This window comes from Lepidochelys kempii, chromosome 17 (assembly GCF_965140265.1).
Source record: "Lepidochelys kempii isolate rLepKem1 chromosome 17, rLepKem1.hap2, whole genome shotgun sequence".
In the NCBI taxonomy this organism is placed as follows: Eukaryota; Metazoa; Chordata; order Testudines; family Cheloniidae; genus Lepidochelys; species Lepidochelys kempii.
This window is the reverse complement of record NC_133272.1, coordinates 7,954,479-7,967,615: the sequence shown is the minus strand read 5'-3', so window position 1 is coordinate 7,967,615 and position 13,137 is coordinate 7,954,479. Positions and strand designations below refer to the sequence as shown.

Here is a 13,137-nt window from a genome sequence, read left to right as displayed (position 1 = left end):
CATGGTGTCTTTGGCTGAGATTTTCAGAGCTGTCCAGAGCAGTTAGAAACAGAACTTCCAGTAATTTTAATAGAAGTTATGTTTTTAAATCCCCTAGATGGCTTTGACAATTTTGTCTATTCTCAGGAATAATGGTGGGGTTTCTTTTTTTCTTCTCCCTTTTCCCCCAAACTCCTACAAGCTTCAGGTGCCCACTGGTGATGACACCACAGTCAATCATGTTTGACTTTTGGATGGAGTAGTTAAGGCATGTCTTCGTTTTCTTTTAATCTCCGTCCATTGTGCTTGAAATGATTGCTTGCACAGTTGCTGTCAGGTGGAGTTTTATGTTTTGGGTGCTTGTAGTCTGAACGCTTTGTAGATCTCCAAGAAAATGACTGTCTCTGAATGAGAGAGTGCCTTGCTGGTACTCTGTATCGTTTTAATAATGGGTTTACTGCCACTGGGAGAATTCAGAATTTTCATTCTGAATAATAGAAGCAGCAGTCTAGCAGGGTTACATTTAATGTGGCTGCTGCTTGCAATTCAAGGGGATCTTAGCCTCACCCTTACGAGCAAGGCTACTTCTTCTCTCCTATTATGGCTCGAATAAGATGGACGTGATGATGGTTTCTGTAGGTATCCCCACCGAATGTTAATGTTTGCTATGGAAAGGGAGTTGATTCGCTCTTTATAGGGTCTTCAGAATGATACCTGCCCTCTAGAGATGTTGCATTTCGTTGCTGACCTAAGCTGTTTGTATGAGTTCATGATGGTGCTTGTAATGCACATATGTGTCTGCCTCATTGATGCTTTCAGCATTTTGTGCCTGTCCTTGTACCATGTGAATGGAGTGGGGAGTTCTATGATAATTTTCTCATCTATACTGCCCAGCTCGCCTTTCAGGATGCAGCCTCTGAACTGAGAATGGCAGCAAGCTCTCTGCAACAGGGACTCTTTCTTGCTATGAGCTTGTATAACACCAGCACAATAGGGCACTGATTCTGTTTGGGTCCTCTGGATGCAAATATAATATATATCTCTGAAGTACCCATCCTGGGAAGCAGTGTGATCTAGTGACTAGAGCACAGAACCGGTTCTGTGCTTAGCTGTGTCACTGATTTGCTGTGTGACCTCAACCAAAATATTCAAGAGGATCCACTCATTTTGGGTTTCCAAGATGAAGAATCGCCAGGGCCTAATTTTTCTAGAGATGCTAAGCATTCTGTTGACTTTGGTCGGAGTTATGGGTGCGTGGTGAAAATCGTGGCCGAGTGGTCATCAAGTTAGGCACTCGAAATTAATGAATTCTTCTGAAAATATTAAATGAAAATGTCTTTTTTTCTCATCTACAAAATGGCAATGGTAATAACTATCCACAGATGTATTCAGAGATTTTTGTTAAGGTTTCTGTTAAGCCCTTTTGAGTGTCTTAGCCAAGAGGCAGTGAAATCACAGGCAAGTTATAAAATCTTAATGCAAATCTGGAGGAAATTACCTTTCCAATGACCTTCAGCTCTAATAACAGCACAAAAGGTTTTCAGTAGAAAAGAGAACATGGCCCTCAGACTTCATATGTTGTTAGTCCTGAGGAAACACCATTAATGAATGTTATATAATAACTGGGAATTGGTCCTGCTTCGAGCAGGGGGTTGGACTAGATGACCTTCTGGGGTCCCTTCCAACCCTGATATTCTATGATTCTATGAATGTGGTGAGAAGCCCTGGAAAGATGCAAGAGAGACAAAAATCAAAGTTCTATCCACTCCTGCCTATCACTCCTATGCCATTAACTGGCAACAAAAATCCTTAATGCAATAGGTACCCAACCTTGAGCTTTTCTTTCATAATTTGCTTGCTTTGATCTCTCTTTAGATGTCATTTGATATGCAATCAAGTTGAGAGATTTGCCAGTTCAAACAAACACAAAAGTCATGGCCCGAGGCTACCTTTTTAGATTAATTAAAACTAATAGGAGTTTTCATCTTGCCTTTCATCTGAGGATCTTAAAGCATCACTGTTTTACAGATGGGGAAACTGAGGCAAGGTATCATAGAAACGTAGTGCTGGAAGGGATCTCGAGAAATTATAAAGTCAAGCCCAGTGCCCTGTGGCAGGACCAGGTAAACCATCCTGGACCATCCCTGACAGGTGTTTGTCCAACTTGTTTGTAAAAGCTTCCAATGATGGGGGTGCTGACCACCTCCGTTGGGGGCTTATTGCAGAGCTTAACTACCCTTATAGTTAGAAAGTTTTTCTTAATATCTGACTTAAATCTCTCTTGGTGCAGATTAAGCCCATTACGTCTTGTCCTACCTGCAGTGGACATGGGGAACAATTGATCACACTCCTCTTGATAGCCGCTCTTAACATATTGGAAGACTGTTGTCGGGTCGCCCCTCAGTCTTCCTTTCTCAAGACTAAACAGGCCCATTTTCTTCAACCTTTCCTAATAGGTCAGGTTTTCTAAACTTTTTGTCATTTTTGTGGCTCTCTGGACTCTCGCCAATTTGTCCACATCTTTCCTGAAGTGTGGTGCCCAGAACTGGACAAAGTACTCCAGCAGGGGCCTTACTAGTGCCAAGGAGAGTGGGACAGTGACCTCCCGTGTCTTACATAGAACACTCCTGTTAATACACCCCAGAATCAGATTAGCCTTTTTTGCAGCTGCATCATGTTAATGACCCATATTCGATTTGTGATCCACTATAACCCCCAGATCCTTTTCCGCAGTACTACCGCCTAGACAGTTATTCCCCATTTTGTAGTTGTGCATTTGATTTTTTTCCTTCCTAAGTGAAGTACTTTGAACTTGTCTTTATTGAATTTCATCTTGTTGAACTCGGATCAATTAAAATTCAAAACGTCCTTTACAAATTGGATAAACTTGCCCTCCAGAGTGTTTGCAACCCCTCCTGGCTTGGTGTCATCTGCAAATTCTGTAAGCATACTCTATTCCATTATCCAAGTCATTAATGAAAATATTGAATAGTACCAGACCCAGGACTGACGCCTGCGGGACGCCACTAGATATGCCCTGTCAATTTGACACAGACCATTGGTAACTACTCTTTGAATACAGTCTTTCAATCAGTTGTGCACCCACTTTGCAGTAATTTAATCTAGCCCACGTTTTCCTAGTTTGCTTTTGAGACTGTCACGCAGAATTGTGTCCAGAGCCTTACTAAACTCAAGGTGTGTCACATCTACTGTTTCCTCTTATCTGCTAGGTCAGTAATCCTATCAAAGAAGGAAATTAAGTTGGTTTGGTGTGGTTTGTTCTTGACAAATCCATGCTGACTATTCGTTATAACCCTATTATCCTCCAGGTGCTTACAAATAGATTGTTTAATAATTTGCTCCAGTATCTTTCCAGGTATTGATGTTAAGGAAGTTAAAGATGTTAAGCAGTTTGCCCGGAGATGCACAGCGAATCAGTGGCAGTGCTAAGGAATGGAACCTAAATATCTGACTCCCAGTTTCCTTTTGGTAACTACTAGATAACTGCCACCGACTGTAATGAGACAAAGATAAGTTAGTAGAGGGAGTTAGTTTGAGGTCATAGGTTGTGGCTTTTGGTCACTTCAAGAGATGCCGCAGTCGTCTACATGATTGCCTGGAGTACTAGTTCTGTTGCTCTGCGCTGCCAGATGGAGAACTCTGGTTTGATTTCCAGTCTAGGTCACTGAGAGAAACTGGCTTTGCTGCAGAGAAATCCCACTCAGGGGGCCCATTCAGTAGAGATTTGTCTAGCTAAAACATGGACCTGAGTGTGTCAGAAGGGAGTACTGTCCCGATTCGGTGCAATAGTGGTGACTGCAAAATGGGATGCTTTTGAATTTGGAGTGAAGTTGAAAATTAGGGGAAGTAATTCTTGGTGGATTTTGTGGACTTTGAAAGAAAGAGGAATCAAACATATCACTCTACCCATGTTAAATTGCCAACCCTCTGAGCCACAAAGATTGAATTCCGATTTTATTTAAATATCTGATTTAATCAGATATTTAATGGGGAGTATGATAGAGGTGTATAAAATCAAGAATGGCATGGAAAAAGTGATAGCGTGAATAACATTTCTCTTTCTCACAGTACAAAAACCAGGGGTCACCCAATTAAACGTATAGTCAGCAGGTTTAATATAAATAAGCAGAAGTACTTTTCCACACAATACACAGCTGAACTGTGGAGTGCATTGCTATGGGATGTTGTGATGGCCAAAAGTGTAACTGGGTTAAAAAACAAACTAGATATGCTCATGGAGGATAGGTCCATCAGCTATTAGCCAAGATGGTCACCTCATGCTTGGGGCAACCCTGAACCTCTGGCTGCTGGACATCAGGAGGGGAAGATGGGTGGATCTCCCCAGAATTGCCCTGTTCTGTACACACTCTTTGAAACTCTGGTACTGGCTACTGTTGGAGACAGGTACTGGGCTAGATGGACCATTGGCAGTTCTTACGTTCTTAATTCACGGCTTGTTGCTGGGCTAATGAAGTGGAGCATGTGATCATGGAGATTAAGTGGTGGGTGTGATGTCTGCCCTGTGCTCTAAGATGAAAAATAGTACTGTTTTACCGAGGAAGGCAGCGAGGGATTTTTATCTATGGATCTGGGCTTTTTGAACCTCAGTAACTTGGCGATTCAGAGAGAATAAACAAACAGTTAATCCTCCTCCCCTTTACTTTCTCCTCCAGCTCAAACACCATTTCACTGCTCTGTGGAGATAAGTTGTTACGCAATTCTGGGTGACCGTGTTATGTAGCACCAAGGTTGGAGTTGTGATCGTGTACGCCCTATTGACCTGGTGTGGTTTCATCAGGCTTGCCGTGTCACCTCAAGCAGAGTTTCACAATGTGAAAATTCAGCCATTGCACTGAAACACAGCTGAGAAAATCACCTCATTAAGATCACCTCACTGTTTGGATTACTCCTCTTTAGTCCTCAAATAACACTCCATTAAACTGTCCTCATCTTCCTGTTTTATAGATTGGAAAAACCCATGCAAAGAGAGGTCAAGTGATCTCACACAGCATGTTAGCTGTAGAGTCTCTGATAGAACGTGGACTTCCTAGCTCCCAGGCTCCTTATCCTACCCACTAGCCAACACCACATCTGTATATTAGAAAATGTATTTATATTATCTGAGATCCTATCAGATGTTTGGGTGTAATCCATAAATCAGGAGCTGGTAGTGGTTATTGAGTATGCCAAGTCATATTTCTGTATTTCAGTATCTAGAATGAGTATGTGTTGTGTTATTCCACCTATCAATGTTCATTTAAAACTTGTTAGTCTCTGCTCATAGACACAATGAGATAATCAAATTCTGTTTTGGTGAACAGAAGAGAATAGAACATTGGAATTGACAGAAAACTTCACTTACTAAGTGCTATGATGTTGCTAAAGAAACCTTTGCTGAGACAAGATGTGCAAATAAACTCCCATTACAGCTATAAATCCATGTGGCCTACTAGTTGTGCCAGTTGGTCATCAGTTGACTGATTTGAAAAACTATGATCCAATTCACATGCTTTCAGCTGGAATGTGACACATCTTGCTCTGTTCAGCAGGAAAAATGCCCGCTGAAAAAACAAGTAGACAGATCAGAATATTATTATGAAGCTGTACCTGCCCGTACACTACTGAAAATTGCTATGCTGTACCGTTCCACCTTGTTAAAGGGGCACTGTCGACAGAAATCACGTGTTTAAAAATAATTCCCTTCACCCCCCTATGTTATAAAAGCATCTTACATTAAGGCTGAACATCTTTAAAAAATGCTTTCATTTGTACTGTCTGTATACTTTTTGCAGTTTACATGACTTGGCCAGTAAAACTTGACCTGTGTTTTGTTTCTGGTCAGTTTCACTTTGTCATGCACTAGCCCGACATTGTGTCTTTGGGGTTTACTGATGTCTTCCGACTGAAGACGGCGTTCCTGTCCTGGTATGCCGTGGAGAACTGCAGGGAGCTGTTAAACAGCTGCTGTGTTCTATCCAGGGTTTCAACAATGGTTAAAATAACTCCTAAATGCGTGAACTTGGAAAGCATATTTACTTAATCACATTTATGACATTCTTTTGTAACAGTGTGATTAAGTAAATATTTAATAAATTGTTCTTGACTTTTACAAACGTTTTCAAGATGATAAAACCCATATTAAAATCAAGGAAATTCTGCACACTTTTTTCTGTTTACACCTTTAGGCCCCAGTATAGTAAGTTACTGTGCGGGTACAGAGTTGTTCTTATGAAGAATTGCTTGCAGAATTGGATCTTTACCTGTGAGTGTAACTCCATTAAGTCACTGGAATTAATCCCACAGAGAATTTTGCCCTTTCTGCCTCATCATGAGAAAACTTCAGTAGACAAACTTTAACCAGGTGAGTAGTCCACTGGATTACTGAGACTCATGTGAGCAGTGATTCACATGTTGAAGTCTTCTCAGAATGAGGCCCTAATTTTGATACTGAGAGGGATGTCTTGAGCACTCTAGATGGGTAGCCAGATGAGATGCCAGATCTGACATTGAACTTCGCATGATAGCACAGAGCACTAACCAAATAGCTGATCTATTTTTGTGTTTTTATTTTAAGTTAAACAAGTAGGCTTTGGTCCTGCTAAGTTTTAGGCAACTGTGCGACCTTATGCACATTAGCAGTTCCATTGTAATCGATGGTATATCTCAGGCCTCGTCTACACTGGGGAGGTGGAATCGATCTAAATTACACAACTTCAGCTATGTGAATAACGTAGCTGAAGTCGACGTACTTAGATCTACTCACCACTGTGTCCTCACTGTGGTGAGTCGACTGCTGCCGCTCCCCCGTTGACTCTGCCTGCGCCTCTCGTGGAGTACAGGAGTCGGAGGGAGAGCGCTCGGGGGTCGATTTATTGCGTCTAGACTAGACGCAATAAATTGACCCCCACTGGATCGATCGCTGCCTGCCGATGCGGTGGGTAGTATAGACATATCCTCAGATGCATACTTAAGTTTAGGAACGATCAGGTCTTGCTCTGGAATTTCCAAGCCATGCACTGTTGCAGAGGAAATTTTTCTTCACTGATCTGATTTCTCCCCTTCCAGCTCCTCTCCATATTTCCAGCCATGTGGCCACTACTTGAATTGAAGGCTCCTCCCTTAATTTGCTCTCTGTGCCACCAGTTGCCATGGTACTGCTGAGACCTGTTTGAGGAGACTTGCATCAGAGCTTGCATCTCCCAGACAGAAGGCCATTAATGAAGTGAAATTCTGTGCTGCTTGCTGAGGGCAGCAGGGTTGTTTTCCCCCCCTTTTGCCTTCTTTGCCATAGGTCAACAACTGTCAGCTCAGCAGATAGAGGAGGGTGATGCATATCCCTGATAGACGTTTCTGCAAGTTGCTGAAATAAAACTGTATCTTAAAGGAAGCATTGCCAAAACAAATAATTTCTGTCAATCTCGTCTCCCTCCCAATCTCTAGCCTTCACCATTGATACTGTTTGCTTGTCCTTTGCGCTTCTTAGTCTAGACAGTGAAACTAGCATAGCCAATTCACTTTGTTTACACTCCGTTTTGCTTTCTGGTTCTCAAACACCATTGTAATATTGCTGAGCCTGAGTTTGCAACTGTCATAAATATAAAGGGAAGGGTAAGCACCTTTAAAATCCCTCCTGGCCAGAGGAAAAACTCTTTCACCTTTAAAGGGTTAAGAAGCTTAGGGTAACCTCGCTGGCACCTGACCAAAATGACCAATGAGGAGACAAGATACTTTCAAAAGCTGGGGGGAGCGAGGAAAAAAAGTGTGTGTGTGTGTGTGTGTGTGTGTGTGATGCATTTGCCAGGAACAGAAAGGAACGGAGTCTTAGAATTTAGTAAGTAATCTAGCTAGATATGCATTAGATTCCGTTTGTTTAAATGGCTGAGAAAATAAGCTGTACTGAATGGAATGGATATTCCAGTTTTTGTGTCTTTTTGTAACTTAAGGTTTTGCATAGAGGGATTCTCTATGTTTTGAATCTAATTACCCTGCAAGGTATTTACCATCCTGATTTTACAGGATTCTTTTACTTTTTCTTCTATTAAAATTCTTCTTTTAAGAACCTGATTGCTTTTTTCATTGTTCTTAAGATCCAAGGGTTTGGGTCTGTGTTCACCTATGCAAATTGGTGAGGATTTTTATCAAGCCTTCCCCAGGAAAGGGGGTGTAGGATTTGGGGAGGATTTTGGGGCAGAAAGACGTTTCCAAGCGGGCTCTTTCCCAGTTATATATATCTGTTAGACACTTGGTGGTGGCAGCAATAAAGTCCAAGGGAAAAAGGAACATAGTTTGTACCTTGGGGAAGTTTAACCTAAGCTGGTAAAAATAAGCTTAGGAGGTTTTCATGCAGCTCCCCACATCTGTACCCTAGAGTTCAGAGGGGGGAAGGAACCTTGACATGGTGGCAGAGCAGTGGGATTAACTTGAAATCATTTTGAGATCAATTTGAGATTTTTTTGAACCAGAAGCACAGATTTTTAAAGGAAATATTTTTTTCCTTTGGGCTGCTGGAAAGCAGGTTTTAAACTGAAAGCAGTTAGAGTTTTTTTTCCCTCCGCTTGGGGGCCAGAGCGGAGACAAAAGGGGATTGTCTTTTGTGAGCTGGAGTTTTCTCTACCTAAAGGCAGGGTAGTTAACCTCCTGCAGGGAAATTCACAAGTCTTCAGGTCTGTGAAGTTGTTTTTTACCTAAGAACAACTAGAGGGGTTTTCTGTCTATTTGGCTGGAGATAAAGGTGTTTACCTTTCCCTTTATATTTATGACAGCAATACTATCAAGGGATGTTGAAGTTGCCTTGAAAATTGCATTAAATTGAAAACGCTCTAGTCATTAACTAGTATAAAGTTTTTTTTTTATTATTTTAAAAAAAGCCCCAAAATCTAAATTTTGGGTCTAAACTAATTGCCTGATGCAATACCTTCTAAAATGAATGGAAAGGTCTCCTACTGAATTTGGATAGGGCCCTATGCCCGTTTAACAAGGGGGTGGTTTTGTAACTGCTTTAGGTTATACTGGTGACATGTAAACTCTTTATTTCTTCCTTTTCTTAAACTGTCAAGCAGCTCTTCTAAAATCCATCCTACTATTCCACCCCCTCAATACAATAAATAAGAGAAGGTGATCTGCAGATCAAATTGAAAAGTGTTTGTGCCTCCATCCTGCTCTTTTTGAGATGTACGAAGAGAAATGCTGCTTTTTCCGCCCTTCAGTATATTTTTTTTATCCTTTCCTCAAGTGCTTTTACATTAGAAGTGCTAAGTCCAGAGTCCCTTTTTGTTGGAAGATTTTGATGATATACTCAGAATGGTGCTGCGATTCCACAGTGATGAGTGATATATATATTCACAAAGACGATCTTTCTAATTAAAAAGATAAAGTATATTTTGCAATTTAATAAAACCTTCCATCTAAGAATTTTAGGGCCCTCTTCTGAGGTCTGCTAAATGCCCTCCATTCCCATTATAGTTAGGAGGCACTCAGCACCTCAAAAGATTGGCCCTGCTAAGTGCTTTTTAGACATTTAGAGGCCCAATCCGAGGCGCACTGAAATCAGTGGAAGGTCCCCAACTGACTTCAGTGGGCATTGGCTCAGGCCCTAGGTGAACTAAGTCCTGCAATACATCTGAGATATAGGGAAGTATCAATGTTCCTAGTTTATGGAGAGGAAAGCTGAGGCACAAGGACGTGTAGGAACTCGCTGTGCTGGGAAATAACCAAGATCTTCTGACGTCTAAAACTGTGTTTTTAATTACAAGGCCATCTTTCTTGAGGTAAAACCTTTGAGTAGGAAATTTTGGGAGAAACATTTGAAGCTGTTTACTGTAAAAAGCACAAATATTTCCCTCCAGTTCCCCCATTTCACCTTTAAACCTCTGTGACAAGGAGCACTAGATGTCATCCCTTGTGGAGCTCTTCAGTGCTGCTGCTTACTCAACTACGTAAGGGGTCAATTTTTTAAAATTTTTTTTTTAAATACCCTTGTCTCTGCAGTGTAACTTGACTTGAAAACTAAATGACTGATATTACAGGAACTTGCAGAATTACATGGAGGATCACATTAAAAAAAAAGACCTTTCGGTAAGAGCTGATCCCAAGAACTGGTATGTGGATGGTGGATTAAGTTTAGATTATGGGGCTCAGGATTTGTATTTAATGGCAGGTTTAAAACTAGAATTTGAGCCTGATGGCACTAAAATCTTGTGGAGTTTCTCCCAGAAAATGGCAGAAATGTCAACAGTTTAGTTGCTCTTGCTAGATTTGGAGGACATCTTGGCACTGAAGTAGAACAGCCCCTTCCTGCTTTGGATCCAACACTGAACCAAAACCAGAGTGGAAAATATGAATTCAGGGATTTGAATCTAATCCTCATCTCACCCCCTTTCCTGAAATTCAAAGGCAATCCAATTCAGGGTTCTGGTGTTGTCATCTGTAGGCCAGATTCTGTTACCTTCACTGCTGCACTATTGTTACTCTGGAATTGAAATTGGTGGGACTACTCTTGGAGTAAGGTACTAGTAGTGAGAGAAGGGGTGTCAGAAACGTGTTTTTTGTTTGCAATGCAAAATCTTAGTGACTCCCAGCTCTCTCTCTCTACTTGGAATCTGACTTTAACATCCTCACTTGAAGCTACTGTGCCAACTTCATACAGAATATAACTCTATTGGCTTAATTCATGCCAACAATTAATCTGGTTTGTTCCTTATGCAGCGCAATTGCAATGTAATTCCTTTGTACACTAGGCCTGCTGGGAGGACAGGTAGTAAGAAAAGAAAGCGTAAGACAAGGTTCCTCTCCTGAAGAGTTTACAATCTAACTTGGACAATATAATATACAGGCCAGCTGTACAAATGCAGGATGCATGATCGCTGTGGAGAGCTAAGCAAGAAGGATTGGCAGATTAAATGGATTTTGAGAGGAGATTTGGCAAAGGAGAGGGAAGGCATTTGACATATGGAGGAACTGGGAGTCTGCTCCAAGTGAAAAGGAGGTGTAGAAAAAGATGCAAAGCACCTTGCGGGGGAAAAAAAAGACAAAAGGAATGATTGAAAGAAGGTATGGAGGGACATGTGGAGTGAAAGGTTCTGGATCAATAGTGCATAGGAACTGCCCATTGGAATCTGCGAAAAGCATTTCCTTGAGTTCAATGAGCCTGTCGTGCACTAAGAAAGCAAATCTGTTGCCCCCATAATTACAGCAGAGATGCCGACTTGAAAATTTCAAGGCACAGTAGTAATTTCGGTGATCACATATTCCAGTGGTGGCCAACTGTGAAATACACGTTACAGAATAATAATTGAGAGACTGGATTTGTGAGTTACGAAAAGAAAATGAGAAATGTCATAATGCTGACGACTCTGCAGCTGTTGCAACCAAAGCACCCAGGACAGGAAAAAGGAATCTTGTTTTGGAGGCATGAAATCACTCAGCCCTTGGGCTAGGCTGGGTCCTGTGGTTTTTGGTTCCAGAATAATTATTATGAGCTACAGTCTCCCCTCGATCCCTGCTCAGAATTCACATGGATATCAGTATGGGGAACATCCTGAGCAATACAGGGGATGACATATGCCTTATTGCAGTGTTTCTCAACCTTTCTAGACTACTGCTGCACCCCTTGCAGGATTCTGATTTGACTGGCATACCTCAAGTTTCACCTCACTTAAAAACTAGTTGCTTACAAAATCAGACATAAAAATATAAAAGTGTCACAGCTTACTTCCCTGTTTTGTCTGTATGATATTTTAGTTTGTGCTGACTTTGCTAGTGCTTTTTATGTAGCCTGTTGTAAAACTAGGCAAATATCTAGCTGAGTTGACATACCCCTTGGAAGATCTCTGAGTACCCTCAGGGGTATGTGTACCTCTGGTTGAGAACTACTGCTGTATCATGCCCAGTCTTTAATGACTTAAGGTCCGTAAGCATTGGCCTTTCAAGCAAACAGATCTGAGACCATTGATGTCATTTTATTGAAACCTGTAGGATGAAATATGACATGTAACCCTTCAAGGGTTCAGAAGTAGAACTGCGTTTGGTTAAGTCCAGTCAGTTGTCTTCTCCGATATCCTTCCTACTTCTTACCCAAAGCATATTCAGCCATTCCTTTATGTCTAAAATAGCCCTCCAAAGCTACTTGGTTTTCTAAATTGCATGGGTGTGCGCTTGCTTTGTCTGTGTGTCTCCGTAAAATAGCTTGCAAGAGCAGCTCTGAAACTGGAGTAGATCATAATATGCGCTGCGCTTAAAGCTTCCCACTCAGATTAGATACATCTGTAAATCAGCATGAGTGAAAAAAGCACTGCATTCATGATCAGAGCAGCTTCTCCACACCCTTTGCAGGCCTAGTGTGCAAAATAATCCTTTCAGGGTTTGTGTGTGTGTGTGGATGGGTGTGTGCGTGCGTGCTGCCGTCTGCTTAAGACTGCATTGCAAACAAGCCAGCTAATGCATCTCTGCCTCTGGAATAAACTGCTACGTCACTGATAGGCATGTTACAGTGCTGGGATCAATGCAGGCTCCTAGTTGGAATGTGCGTCAGGTACGTGTCTAAAATGGATGCTTTCCATTTGTTAGAGATCTGAATGGGAGACAACAGCATAGGTTTGTCTTTTTGTCTAATGATGGGCCTGGTGCCAAAGAGAGGACGAATTTCTTGTGTTTACTGTAATTAGGGTAACATGGACAGTGTCTGTGTAGTTAGATGCTCGGGAAATAACCTTTGCAGTGTGTGTGGTGTTTGGGGTGGGTAGGGGGAGTATTATATCAGAATGGTACTATCCTTGTGCAGAATGTCTCTTGAGGATGTGTTGCACCAAAGTCATGTGCACTGATTTGGTAGCATGCCTCACAGTGAATTCAGCTGCTAGCAGACGTGATTCATGTTTTTAGCCAATGCTGTGGCTGCTCCAGGCTTGATATAATTGTAACAGAGGCGGTAGATTTATTCTTCCATGGCTCCCAAGTTCGGAGACTGAGTGGGTTTGGAATGTGGGGGGCTCGAACGTTTGGCAGACATTGTCATCTGCCTGATGTGTGGAAGGGGGAGCTGGAAGTGCTGGGAGCACCAGCTCTGCTGTAGCCCTCCTGGCAGGCTGCCAAGGACCTGGGAGCTTGGGCAGTCCATGTAGTGGGCTGCCCTGGAGTTGC

General features: G+C 41.9%; 1 protein-coding gene across 13 annotated transcripts in view; it reads left to right on the top strand.

Annotated features, from left to right (window-relative positions):
- Nucleotides 1–13,137, top strand: part of ACACA (acetyl-CoA carboxylase alpha) — a 182,487-nt gene that overhangs the window by 9,408 nt on the left and 159,942 nt on the right. The gene's annotated exons all lie outside the window — the stretch shown is intronic.